This window comes from Mauremys mutica, chromosome 1 (genome assembly GCF_020497125.1).
Source record: "Mauremys mutica isolate MM-2020 ecotype Southern chromosome 1, ASM2049712v1, whole genome shotgun sequence".
NCBI lineage: Eukaryota > Metazoa > Chordata > Testudines > Geoemydidae > Mauremys > Mauremys mutica.
Genome location: NC_059072.1, coordinates 65,343,581 through 65,356,587, shown reverse-complemented (window position 1 = coordinate 65,356,587; position 13,007 = coordinate 65,343,581). Strand labels below are relative to the sequence as shown.

The following is a 13,007-nucleotide window of genomic DNA, read 5'->3' as shown; positions in this document are numbered from 1 at the left end:
CATCCTCGATGGAATCCCTCAGCAACACTGATAGGCCCCATCTTTCAAATTAATACTAGTGCTGTTTTGGAACAGAAGAGTTGTCATGGAAAGCCAAACTTGGGAACCTAAAATGAGGGTTAGATTCCGCAGCTGCCGAAGAAACTCATTTCACCTTAAAAGAGTTTAGTTTCCTTTTCCACTGTATCACCCTCCAAATATAGTCTTACATTTCTTAAATTTCAAGGTTAAATATATATTTTTTTAGCAAATTGAGCAATTTTACTGACTATAGGAAACGCAGATGCTGCCAGCCAGCTGGAGCATTTTTATTAACAAAAACTGAACCTAGCCAGATGCCTAATTTATAACCTCAAGGCTGCAACAAAAGTCTATTCAATTTGGAGATTAAAATGCACATAGAAATCCAGAGGTAACTCTAGACACTTTTAACATTAATTTCTTTTTAAGGGGAATGGTTAATTAACAATGACCCCAGATAATTGTGACTGCTACTGTCTTAGATATAGCTGAGTCAAGGGCATTCATTCAAATAAACTTGGATAACAAAAGGTAAGCTAAAGTGAAAAATGATTAATTTAGTTCACAGATATGTTACATGGTCGTTGCAGTTAAGTTTTATCCCTACGGAAATAGTGCTTTTTCATCTCATTACTTCCTTGGGGATAAATGTTTTCCTGCAGTTAAAGCTTCAGATTTGAGATCTACCATTGTATGTTCACATGTCTAGAGAAATACAATGTATTTAATGGTGATGCACAGTCAAGAGGCTAGACTGACAGGCACATAGACTGATAGTTGATCACTGTAATTTCAGGCTTCAGAAACCATGTACGCTGTTGTTCAAATGGTTATATTAAAAATAGAGGGTACAGGAAAGGAGCCTGTGTACATGTGTCTGGTGCTGTTATCACCGAGGTGGTGCGATTACAGAGAAGATACTGAAGACTGGTAATTTACAGGTAATTCAGCTGAAGTGGCAGCCGTAACAGCTCTGTTCTGGTCATTCCTTTCTTTGTTCCATTGCATTGTATTCCAAACATTGTATCCCTTCCCACCACTAAATACATGACGGGATCATTAAATCATCATTACATGGGATGAATAGTTATTTCTTTACCTTTCATATTCTATCATTGGTTAGAGCCAAAAATCATCAAGATGGGTTTGTTTGTTTGTTTGTTGTAAACTGAATCGAATGCTCCTGAAAGGAGTCACATGGTCAGCCCTCTGTCCCCAGCACAGCTGAAGCACAGGCATTAGCAATGAAAGCATCCGCTATACTGCCTGCCACTGTACTTCAACTCAGTCACCAAGGGACCAGGTCTTGGAGTGAGTAAGTAATTAAATTTCATGCTCTTCATACTCCACCCTTCATACTTTTGCTGAGACTTCCAAAAAGGAGGCCAAGTAAATTGGGCTTAAAACATATTTAGTTTAAAATGTGAGTTATTTTACTATAGCAATCCTCCTCCTGCCCTCCTCCTCCCCCCAAAAAGCCAAGTTAGGCATGCATCTAGTATAAAAAAACATTGTTTCTTCCAGAAGAACAACAGATGGGCAAAAGAGTGAAAGTTCTCTCATAAACTTTGAAGATCCACAGACAGATCTCAATTTAATAAAAACAAGAATTATAGCACTAAAGAATGCAGAATTGTATGTCCTCTGCCACTAGTATTCATTCTGAATAAGAGAGTGTGTTTCCCAGGTAACAGTACATACAGGGCTGTAGTTATTTTAAAAGATTAAAGGCCTTCTCTAAACACCCATTAAAGTCAATGGAAGGACTCACATTGACCTCAATAGGCTCTAGATCAGGATCTCAATTTCATCCAAATAGATTTTAAATCCAGTTTATATTTTCCCTTTGGGGAGAGGTAGATTCAGAAAGAATATGGGTAACAGTTGCATGGTGGATATTAACTCCTATTACTTGTGTAGGAATTCAGTGTTCCCCAGAGAATTATTTTGTTTTCATCAATTAGCAGGTATGTAAGATTAGTCAGTTCTACCTGTTCTCCTAGCCTCCTGGTTTATGTAATCTGGATCAGCACCTTCACCATCGGAAAAGATAATGGTACCACCCCATAAGGGTTTGGAGTTGCGTACATATATGATTTAAGTTAAATCCCATTGAAAAATCATCCCCTTGCCGCTCTGTGCAGATCTGAAGGGCTGCCCTCAGACAAATTTTAACAAACAATACTTTTCTCTCAGTTGTTTAGCTTGGTTAGAATGATCAGGCTACCAAAATGCAATGCTCCCAGCAGGACATTAAACCATTTGGTGAGATAACGTTTAAGACTTTCTAGAACCTAACATTCACAGAATAAAGAATACTCAACACTGGATGAAGTCCACTTAAAGTACTAGAACATGTGAGTCACTGTGGAGACCAATTTTTGAACCTGTGAGAGTGAATGAGACTACTCCATATTTAATATGTTCAAAAACGAAATGTTTTTCCCCAGAGCAAATATGAGGCCCAGTCATACAAATGCTTAAACAACAAATCCCTTTTATCTTAGCAGGGTTACTTAAGGACTGCTTATGTGAGTAAGGGTGTGTAGGAGAGGGCACCCATCAGTCTCAAGAGACGACACTATGAATGGGCTAGGCAAAACCATCAGATTTTAGCAATGCTGTATCTCTATAGCCAGCTGTAATGATTTTTATCATGAGCCTCTTGATACTGGATGATTTTCTTTAAGTGATGTGATTGTGTAAGAATCTCAGCTTTCATTTTTTAAAAGGAGTTATAATAATAGATCTTTTATAACTTTTCATCCGCAGATAGTCAAAGTGCTTTATCACGCATCACTCCCATTTTACAGTTGGGGATACTGAGGCCTGGGGCAGCAATATGACTTACCCATGGTCACTCGCCCAGTAGGCCAAGGCAGAGCTAAGAATAAGAACATAACATACAAATGAAAGCATAGCCATATTGGGTCAGACCAATGGTCCATCTAGCTCAGTATCCTGTCTTCCAATGGGGGCTAGGTGCCAGATGCTTCAGAGGCAATTATCAAGTGATCCATCCAATGTCATCTGGTCCCAGCATCTGGTAGTCAGAGGCTTAGGGACACCCAGAGCATGAGGTTGCATCCCCAACAATTTTGGCTAATAGTCACTGATGGACTTATCCTCCATAAACTTATCTAATTCTCTTTTGAAGCCAGTTATACTTTTGGTCTTCACACATTCCCCGGACAATGAGTTCCACAGGTTGACTGTGCATTATGTGAAGAAATACTTCCTTTTGTTTGTTTTAAACCTGCTACCTATTAATTTCATTGGGTGATCCCTGGTTCTTGTTTTATATGAAGGAGCAAATAACACTTCCTACTCACTTTCTCCACACCGTTCATGATTATATAGACCTCCTATTGTATCCCTCCTCAGTTGTCTCTTTTCCAAGATGAATAGTCCCAAACTTTTTAGTCTCTTCTCATATGGAAGCTGTTCCATACCCTTAATAATTTTTGTGGCATTTCTCTGTACCCTTTCCATTTCCAATATACCTTTTTTGAGATGGGGTGATTAGAACTGCATATAGTATTCAAGATATGGACATACCATGAATTTATATAGCAGCATTATAATATTTTCTGTCTTATTATCTATCCCTTTCCTAATGGCTCCTAACACTGTTAGCTTTTTAGACTGCTGCTGCAGAAGTTTGAGCTGATGTTTTCAGAGAATTAACCACAATGACTCAAAGATCTCTTTCTTGAGTGGTAACAGCTAATTTAGAAATTGTTGTTTTGTATGTATACTTGGAATTATGTTTTTAATGGTCATTATTTTGCACTTATCGACACTGAATTTCATCTCCCAGTTCCAAGTTGCCTAGTCTCCCAGTTTTGTGAGATCCCTTTTTAACTCTTCACAGTCAGCTTTGGACTTAACTATCTTAATAATTTTGTATCATCAACAAACTTTGTCACCTCACTGTTTACCCGTTTTTTAGATCATTTATGAATATGTTGAACAGCACTGGTCCCAGTACCGATCCTTGAGGGACATCTCTATTTACCTCCCTCCATTCTGTAATCAACCTTTGTTTCCATCTTTTAACTAGTTACTGATCCATGAGAGGACCTTCCCTCTTATTCCATGACTGCTTAGTTTGCTTAAGAGCATTTGGTGAGGGACCTTGTCAAAGGCTTTCTGAAAGTTCAAGTACATTATATCCACGGGATCACTCTTGTCTATGTGGATGTTGACACCCTCAGAGAAGTCTAATAAATCGGTGTAAATGTAGAAACATACCATTTTGTGTATTCAAGTTTGCTCCCCCAAAAACAAGGTAGTATGAATATTAGGTATCCATATCCAGTCCCAGTAATCACACATATAAAGTAGCTAATATTTTGCTGTCACCATATGCAAAAGTAGATAGCATTACCAGGGTGTCAGTACCAAAATGCCACCTAATGCATCTGCACAACTTTTAGCCAATCCCTCTTGCACATAGATCACAAGGATGTAGACGGAAATATTACTTTAAGCAGATATTTATGAGAATAGACCCAAACTCGTCTAAAAGTACAATCGCCTCATATTTCAAAGGTCAGTACAACCCCATTATCATCTTTTTCACTGTTCATACTGTCTGCCAACTCTATAAAAACAAGCAAAAGCAAAATAAATTGGGATTATGTCAATGTGGTATCTGCGAGTGAAAAAAATCAGGTAATTTGTCAAAGACTGTCTCAGAAAATGACAGGAAGACTACAAAGGATATATTTTAGCCATGATGCATTTCCTAGGCTGTACTAGGATAAAGCTTAAATGAAGGTAAGTTCCAGTTAACCTATAAATAGAATTAAGGATACAAGTGGAATATAGGTGTCATAACTATAAAGGGAAGGCTAACAACCCTCCTGTATACAATATTATACAATCCCTCCTGGCCAAAGGCACCAAAATCCTTTTACCTATAAAGGGTTAAGAAGCTCACGTAACCTGGCTGACACCTGACCCAAAGGACCAATAAGCGGACAAGATACTTTCAAATCCTGGGGGGAGGAGGGAAGGCTTTTGTTTGTGCTCTTTGTTTTGGTGGTGTTCATTCTTGGGACTAAGAGGGACCAGACATCAATCAATGCTCTCCAAATCTTTCTGAACAAGTCTCTCATATTTCAAACTTGTAAGTAACAGCCAAGCAAGGTGTATTAGTTTATCTTTGTTTTCTCAACTTGTGAATTTTACCTTTACTAGAAGGAGGTTTATCCCTGCTTTGTTGTAACTTTGAAACTAAGGCTGGAGGGGGTTCCTCTGGGCTCTTTGAATCTGATTACCCTATAAAGTTATTTTCCATCCTGATTTTACAGAGATGATTTTTACATTTTCTTTTTAATAAAAGTCTTCTTTTAAGAACCTGCCTGATTTTTCCATTGTCAAAAGACCCAGGAGTTTGGGTCTTTGATCACTTTGTAACCAATTGGTTAGGATATTATTCTCTGTCGCAACCCTATGCTCAAACATGGCATCTGTATGGCCAATTGTCAGTCAAAGGGTCACATTGGTGTCGTGTGCAACACCGTGGTGCTGTGTGCTACCCTAAGGTGCGGTGTGCAACATTATAGTGCCGTGTGCCTATTCTCGAACCTTCTGTCTGGTCAATTGTAGGTCACATTGGTACCGTGTACTACAATACCAGCGTGTCGTGTGCATAAACTTAGTGTGCCAGGTGCAGTACCTGTTGACGTAGAGGGCACCAGCTTGGAACCCGGTTGGTGTAGGAGCTGGGGACCAATCAGATGCTGACACGAGTAAGGGTCTTCGAATAAAACTATGTCCCACGCCAAAAACTGCAGGAGTATCCGCGTGTTAGCTGAAAGGCCTGATCACCCTTTCAGCCAGGGTCTCCTCCGGATTTTGCCTGCTCGTGTCGTGTCGTTTTTGGATTACCCTCCCCCCCAATTTGTCATGCACTTGGTGTCTCTACTGCTGGTCAGCTGCGCCTGGAGTGTGGTATGTGCATTTTAATTTCTGTAAATATTCTGTTGGTTTAGCTTCTTTCCCTTTTCCTTTTCCTTATTTGATGCAAGGTTGTGTACATAGTAAATGAGAGCCATATTGCTGTATTAATTGCCATTGTAGTTAGTTGGTGTATTTTACAATATTCGGTTAATACGTGTACAGTTTACTCAGTTTGCATGTCCATTCCAGATTTTAGTGAGCAGTTAATCACAGATTGTTCCGTTTCTTGTTATTGGATGTAAATAGACTGTTTCAAGTTGTGTATATTGCTGCTCTGGTGATATTTTTTGATTGGTGACTTGTTTTCTCTTGATTTGAGTTGTGTGTGTATTCCTGTTCTGATAATATTGTTGGCTGGTAAAATCGCTCCTCCCCAGCCCAAGTTGCAATTTACCCTTGTTAATAAACGGCCACGTGGTTTGAAATTTCAATTTGTCACGTCTTGATTTTCCTCTCTCACTCAAATATTTCACTCGAACGTGCATTGGTCTCGGTCATTCTCAAGCCTCCCCAGGAAAGGGAATGTAAGGTCTTGGGGGCATATTTTGGGGGAAGAGGAACTCCAAGTGGTCCTTTCCCTGTTTCTTGTTAAATCACTTGGTGGTGGCAGCGTACTAGGTTTAACCTAAGCTGATAGAAATAAGCTTAGGGGGCTTTCATGCAGATCCCCACATCTGTAACCTAGAGTTCAAAGTGCGGAAGGAACCCTGACAATAGGTGATAACAGGTTCATATTACATGGAACAGGAGGTCAAGAGAGATTAAAGGTCAGAAAACAAGTACTGAATGATAGGAGAGGGACCATAATTGTGAATAATTGGGGAATATAAAGACAGATGAGGCATTTGAAGCAACCCAATAAATGGAGACAAAAGAAGAACATTTAAAAGTTTATCTCAAAAAATGTTACAAAGTCCAAATGTGACACAATTCTGACGCTTAATGGTACTACTGAACTAGTCATCACACTCCAGTTCAGTAGTAAAGAGCCTTTGGATAATTCAAAATAAAGAACAGCAAAAAACATATAAGACTGTCACCCAGAGATCAAGCATCACGGAGAGAGGAAGGATTCTTTACTGACGAAGATGCTGCACTAGGATTTAGGAGATCTGTGGTCAGCTGCTGGCTCTGCCATACTTTTTCTGTGTGACCATGAGCAAGTCACTTCGGCTCCAAGCAAGCAAAACACTTAAGTACATTGAAATCAAAGGGACTACTCAGCTGCTTAAAGTTATGCATGTGCTTAAGTATATTGCTGGACTGGGTTCTTAATTTCTCTCCATCTCAGTTTTCCATCTGTAAAACTGAAATCATCCTACTTCCCTTTCTCGCACCTTTTGCATGTCTTATCTATTTAGATTACAAATGTTTCAAGGCAGGGACCTTCTCTAATTATGGATATGTACAGTAGAGCTGGTTAAAAATACTCATCAGAAATTAGTTTTGATTAAAACAAAAATTTTCATGGGAAAATGTCATTTGATGACATTTTTTAGATTTTCAAAAAAACAAAAAAACAAAAAAAACCCAACAACCTCGGTTGGGGGCGGGGAGTAGGAGGGAGTGAAATGTTGAAGTGAAAATCTTTTGGCAAAACAATAAAACCAAACGATGTGTTTTGTTTAAAATTGTGGGTTTTCCCACACACACTTTCTTATTATTTCCTAACTGGGACACACTGAGAAAGTGGGAGAAATACTATTAAGTTTTGATAGTAGTGCTTGCAGAGAGAAGAATAAATCGTTGATGATTTTCCAGTTAGCAAAAGTTGAGACACAGTCAGAAAGTGTGAGAAAGTGGTGAAATACCAACTTTTTGGAAGTTTTTGATAGGAAATTTTTCCAACACAAAATTTTTAAAGGGGAATCTTTTCCCCCATGAAAATGTTCATGGGGACAATGCCATTTGCCCAACAACCTTAATGTGCAGTGCCCAGCACACAGGGTCCCAACTCTTGTTGGGGTCACTGAGTATTAATGCATTAATACAAATATTAAATGCTATATGACAGGAAAACAAAAAAACCCAAAGAAGAAAGGGAAACATGAAGGAAGTGCTATTGAATACCTACAAATAGACTAAGGAAATCTCTTCACTGCAGCGTTAGCCTGGGTTCTTACTTGGATGTTGCCCTTAGCCACTCCTCCCCCATCCACACATACAAACATCTCACCCAAGTTAAGTCATGCCTTCAGTCAGGATTATAGCCTGGTTCCACTTTGGACTGGTACCCTACCTACTTTGCAGTGAGGATACAGGCCAAGGGCTGATAGTCTTCAAGTACCCTCTCACAATTCCCCCCATGTGCTGAGAAGGACAGACAAGTTCTCCCACAAGTTACTGGGGAAGAATCATAGAGCAGCTCAGATTACTGCAGTGCTCAGAACCATGGGATAAGCCCCTAGAAGTCCTAGTGATACACATGGGTGAGTGAAGCACTACTGAGGACACTGTATGCAGGCACTGAGACTAGCAGTGCTCACACTGGGCTAGTCTCATCGAAGTGCTAATCTCCCTCGGCAATGAAGTCATATCCTAATTGTACATACAGCATGCACTGTGTGCTCAGGTTTTTGTTTCTTCCTCTGTAACCCCGATAGTTATATCCTTTTATTTTTTTTATCTCAGAAAGAAAAATTTCACCCTATTGCCAATGGTTGTTATACTGTACTCAGATACAGTGCCCCATTTCCAGCCTTTTCTCATCATGCTGTCACCAGTTAGGTTGGCATGCAATGACTGGTTATGTCTGACTGTGTTCTTTCACCACAACTGAGAAGGTTAGTAAATCAATTTTTTTAAAAGTTGGTTCTTATAAGGGCAAGTGGTTTTTTTCTTAAATGCCTGTGTTGATATTATCCTGTGGTGTTTTTGAACATAGTTCTGGGATCCTCTCCCTACAATATAATTTTTAGTAGAAAGACTTTCTGGAAGACTGGGAGGGAGGGTGGGTAATGCAGCAGCAAATATCAAGCCTGGTCTTTCAAAGGGCTCTTCTGTGACAAACAAGCCTTTGAAAGTCTTCCCTTTCCCAGCCCCTCTTTTCATTTTTGGAAGGCTTTTTGCCTGTACAACATAATTACGTCTTGTTGTTCATGTCCTAGTAATTTTCCCAATGGGGATTGGTCTGTAAAGTAAAGAACTCTAAACTTAAGCAACCCACACATATAAGGTTAACTTTTCAGTCACCTGACACCTATTACTCTTGCTCATTGATTTTTGGGTTTAAATCAGCAGTTCTCTAACTGTGGGTCAGGACCCCAAAGTGGGTCACAACCCCATTTTAATAGGATTGCCTGGGCTGGCATTAGACTTACTGGGGCCTGGGGCCAAAGCCCAAGTCCCCACTGCCTGGCCCTTCAGCCCTGGGTAGCTAGACTCAGGCTACAGGCCCCCTTTCCAAGGCTGAAGCCCTTGGACTTCAGCTTTGGCTCCCCCTTGCCTGGCATGGTGGAGCTCGGGCTTTGGCTTTGAACTCCCCCGCCCAGGATGATGAGGCTCGGGAGGGTTCAGTCCCTCTACCTGGGGTCGTGTAGTCATTTTTGTTGTCAAAAAGTTTGAGAACCCCTGATTTAAATAATAACTTTAAAAGTCAGCCAGCATTTAGCCAAATGATTCTCTGGGCACTGCCTGTTTTTTCCAGGCCAATAATTCTAAACACTTGAGCATATCTCCGCTGATAAATTTCAGGAGGGTGAGAAGTAACTTCACATTATGCAGCAGCACCAGGAAAGCCCAAACAGTGATCACACTCCAGCGGCAAAAATTCAACAGATGAGGCTTTGCTGTCGTGTAATAGTACCAGGCACAGCAACATCTGAGAATTGCTTATTGTTCCTATTTCTTGATGACAATTCATATTGCCTTCCACTGTGGGCAAATAGGTTTCTAGGGCTGTTTATCAAGCCATATATCCTCCTTTTGGAATTGCTAGCAATGTCCTCCACACAGCTGCTGGCCAATCTGTTCAGTTTTGCTTAAGACAGTTCTCTCTAGCCAACACAGAGTTGAAACAGCATTAGCATTTTTTTAAAGTTAGATCAACGCTGTTGGCAATCTTCAAGGAAGACAAAAAAATCTCACACGTGAATCTTGCCTGTCAGCCATACATACATAGATCATACACTTCAGTGCAAGAGTATCAGCAGCTTGTAATGAGTTTGCCAATTGATATATTATATCCTATGGGCCTAACCCTTCCCCAACTGACTTTGGTAGGAGCAGGATCTGTTTCCTGGTACTCCAAGCCAGCTCCACTCGTCTGTTTATTTACCTGCAGTGTTTTGTCATTATCCTAGACTGTTTTCTGGGGCTGGTATCCTCTTTGCTTTTATTGTTAGCACAGTAATAGCACAGATGGGCCCTAACTGGGAATGCTAGGAGCTACCACAGTATAAATAATAATCTGACCCTGAAATATAAGAGAAATGTGACAGTTTTCAATAGATTAGTTTTTAAATCCTGTCTCTAAAGAGTCTTTTATAAATAAATGATTTGTGATAAGCTATATTAGGCCAAATGCTGAGGGAATAAAATTTCTCAGCATATATATCGCTGAATGCGTGTAACAGGTGAGGTGAACTATACTCAGGGGCCTGTTACTGGATGCTTTCCACACACGGAATTAGCACTAGGTTCAGTGGGAGAAGGACCAGGCCTCCAGGATGCAATCTGGACTCCACTGGGAGAGGCAGGATGGAGGCAGGGGGTAGAAAGCTTCCTGATTCATGCCTTAGAGCACAAGGGAAATCCACCTACCTAATGCAGGGAAGCTGGCTCAGGGAAAAAAGTGAAAGGAAGCTGGTTCATGCAGCAGGGCTGAAAGTCGACTTTATAATATCCCTAGGGTAGGTGGGTGGTACTTGCTTCCTCTTCCCATTTCTCTCTCTCTTGCAGTCATTCTATGAACATCCCATTACTGAGAGGTGCACAGTGAAGGTTATTCCTTCTCATACGTCTATGTTTTCCCTACTCTTCAAATTCTTTCATCTTCATCTGATGCTTCGTGAACATCTTGCTGGCTGAGCTTGCGAAGGCCTTACACTCAGTGTGATGGCATTTCTGTGTTTGTCTGTTTGTAATGTGATACTTTTGAACACATCTAATCCATTCCAAACTGTTGTGGAATGTTCTAGGCATCAATGGCCAGACCCCTACTGATCTGAGGGGAAAACCAGAAGGGGGAAATGAGGAACACATGGAACCCCTGCCATCTATTTTGCAGAGGAACTTGAAGCTGAGACTCTGCTATGGAGACAAGGGGACACAAAGTACCCCTGATAGGGAGAAATTGGGGGACCCTGCTATGGGGGAAGGGACACACAGAGTCCCTAGCATGAAGGGAAGGTAAGCAGTGGTGCTGGAACAATTTTATAGCGGGGGCGCTGAAAATGGAAACCAAATATTTAGGTTGTTATTACTACCTAAAGCCAGTGGGTGCAGCAGCAACCCCTGCACCCATAGTTCCAGCACCTGTGAAGGTGGGAAAGGGAGGAATATAGAGCCCCTGGCATGAGGACACATACAGATCTCCTGGTATGAGCGGGAGATTGGAAGACTCAGGTGTGTGGAAGGGGGGAAGAGGACAATCGGGGCACACACAGACATAAGCACCATAACTAACAGATCTTACAGAAGTCTTGAACATCAGGATGTCCTCTGGTGCGGGGGGGACCCTGGTATGGGACAAGTGGGTTACATACAGATCCCCTGAAATGGAGGGGGGAGAATGGAGAACCTAGTATGGGTGGAGGGGGAAGTGGGGGGCATATAGAACCCCATGGAAAGGAGAGATTGGGGTGTTGCCAGGAGTCTTTGAAATAGAGAGGGATGGGGAGGGTGCCACACAGGGAGCTCAGGGTGGGGAAATGGAGGAATGCAAGGAGCTCATGCTGTGTACAATAAGCTTGGCCTACAGAAGCTACAAAGTTTATGACTTCCTAGTTATTGAGTGGTGGGGCTATGACAGAGGTAGCAGAGACAATGGATTTAACTGCACCACTGGCACCAGGTCTGAAATGGTGTGGGCATGCACCACTTCATTTGTCAAAAGATTTATTTAATTTAATCCGATAGGATTTCAAGATACAAATAGAGGGAATAGTGACTTGCATCTGATACCATAACCTACCACTTAACAATGGGTTGTCCATAGGGCAGAATCAGTGGAAGAGGGCAAGGAAGCATCTGAAATAATGCCCATTCTGGGCCCTCATTTGTAAGTTTTTTAAACATACAGTATATTTAAATGTTGAAGATCAAGATGGTGAAATAGTATCTCTGATTAAGAGAGAGCACTCTGATTAAGAGGGAGTTCCTTATACACACCTCAGTTCAAGATTCGAGTAGCCCAGGCAATCACACTGATTTTTGCTGATCTCAGATCTTCCTAGTAGCTACATTTCCTCCCCTTTTACTTTCCTGAAGGGACAAACAGGAAAGCCAACAACTGGAAGTGTTTATATGACAAGCCTGCACACGGCATCCACTTTCCACTCCCGAATCACAGTAGATGCACTTCCCCAGTTTCACATTGATTCAGTGATCAATAAAGAGCTCGGAGATAGCAGCATGAGAACTGCTATGTGAAGCATACTTCATTCCGTTAAAGAGTGATGAACCACATATTGATCCTTTACCCATTAATTGAAAGAATAATAAGTATTATGATATTACACCAAACAGGTTTTTAAAATGGTATATAAGAACATAAGAATGGACATACTGGGTCAGACCAAAGGTCCATCTAGCCCAGTATCTCGTCTTCCAACAGTGGCCAATGTCAGGTGCCCCAGAGGGAATGAAAAGAACAGGTAATCATCAAGTGATCCATCCCCTGTCGCCCATTCCCAGCTTCTGGCAAACAGAGGCTAGGGACACCATCCCTGCCCATCCTGGCTAATCAATGAACAAGAGTAGTAGCTGCCCTTGTCTGGCCGTCCCTCATTGTCTCCAAAGGCAACCTGGCTTAAAAAAAAATGAACAAGCAATGTCAGATAAAAAGTTTGAGTCAA

The 13,007-nt window shown here is 41.1% G+C and overlaps 1 long non-coding RNA gene across 1 annotated transcript in view; it reads right to left on the bottom strand.

The window, feature by feature from the left end:
- LOC123351638 overlaps positions 1–11,095 on the bottom strand; it is a 131,742-nt gene extending 120,647 nt beyond the window's left edge. The window contains exon 1 of the long non-coding RNA XR_006574046.1: positions 10,753–11,095. This is a non-coding gene — a long non-coding RNA (uncharacterized LOC123351638). The remainder of the gene's footprint in view (positions 1–10,752) is intronic.
- Between the last annotated feature and the right edge of the window lie 1,912 nt (positions 11,096–13,007).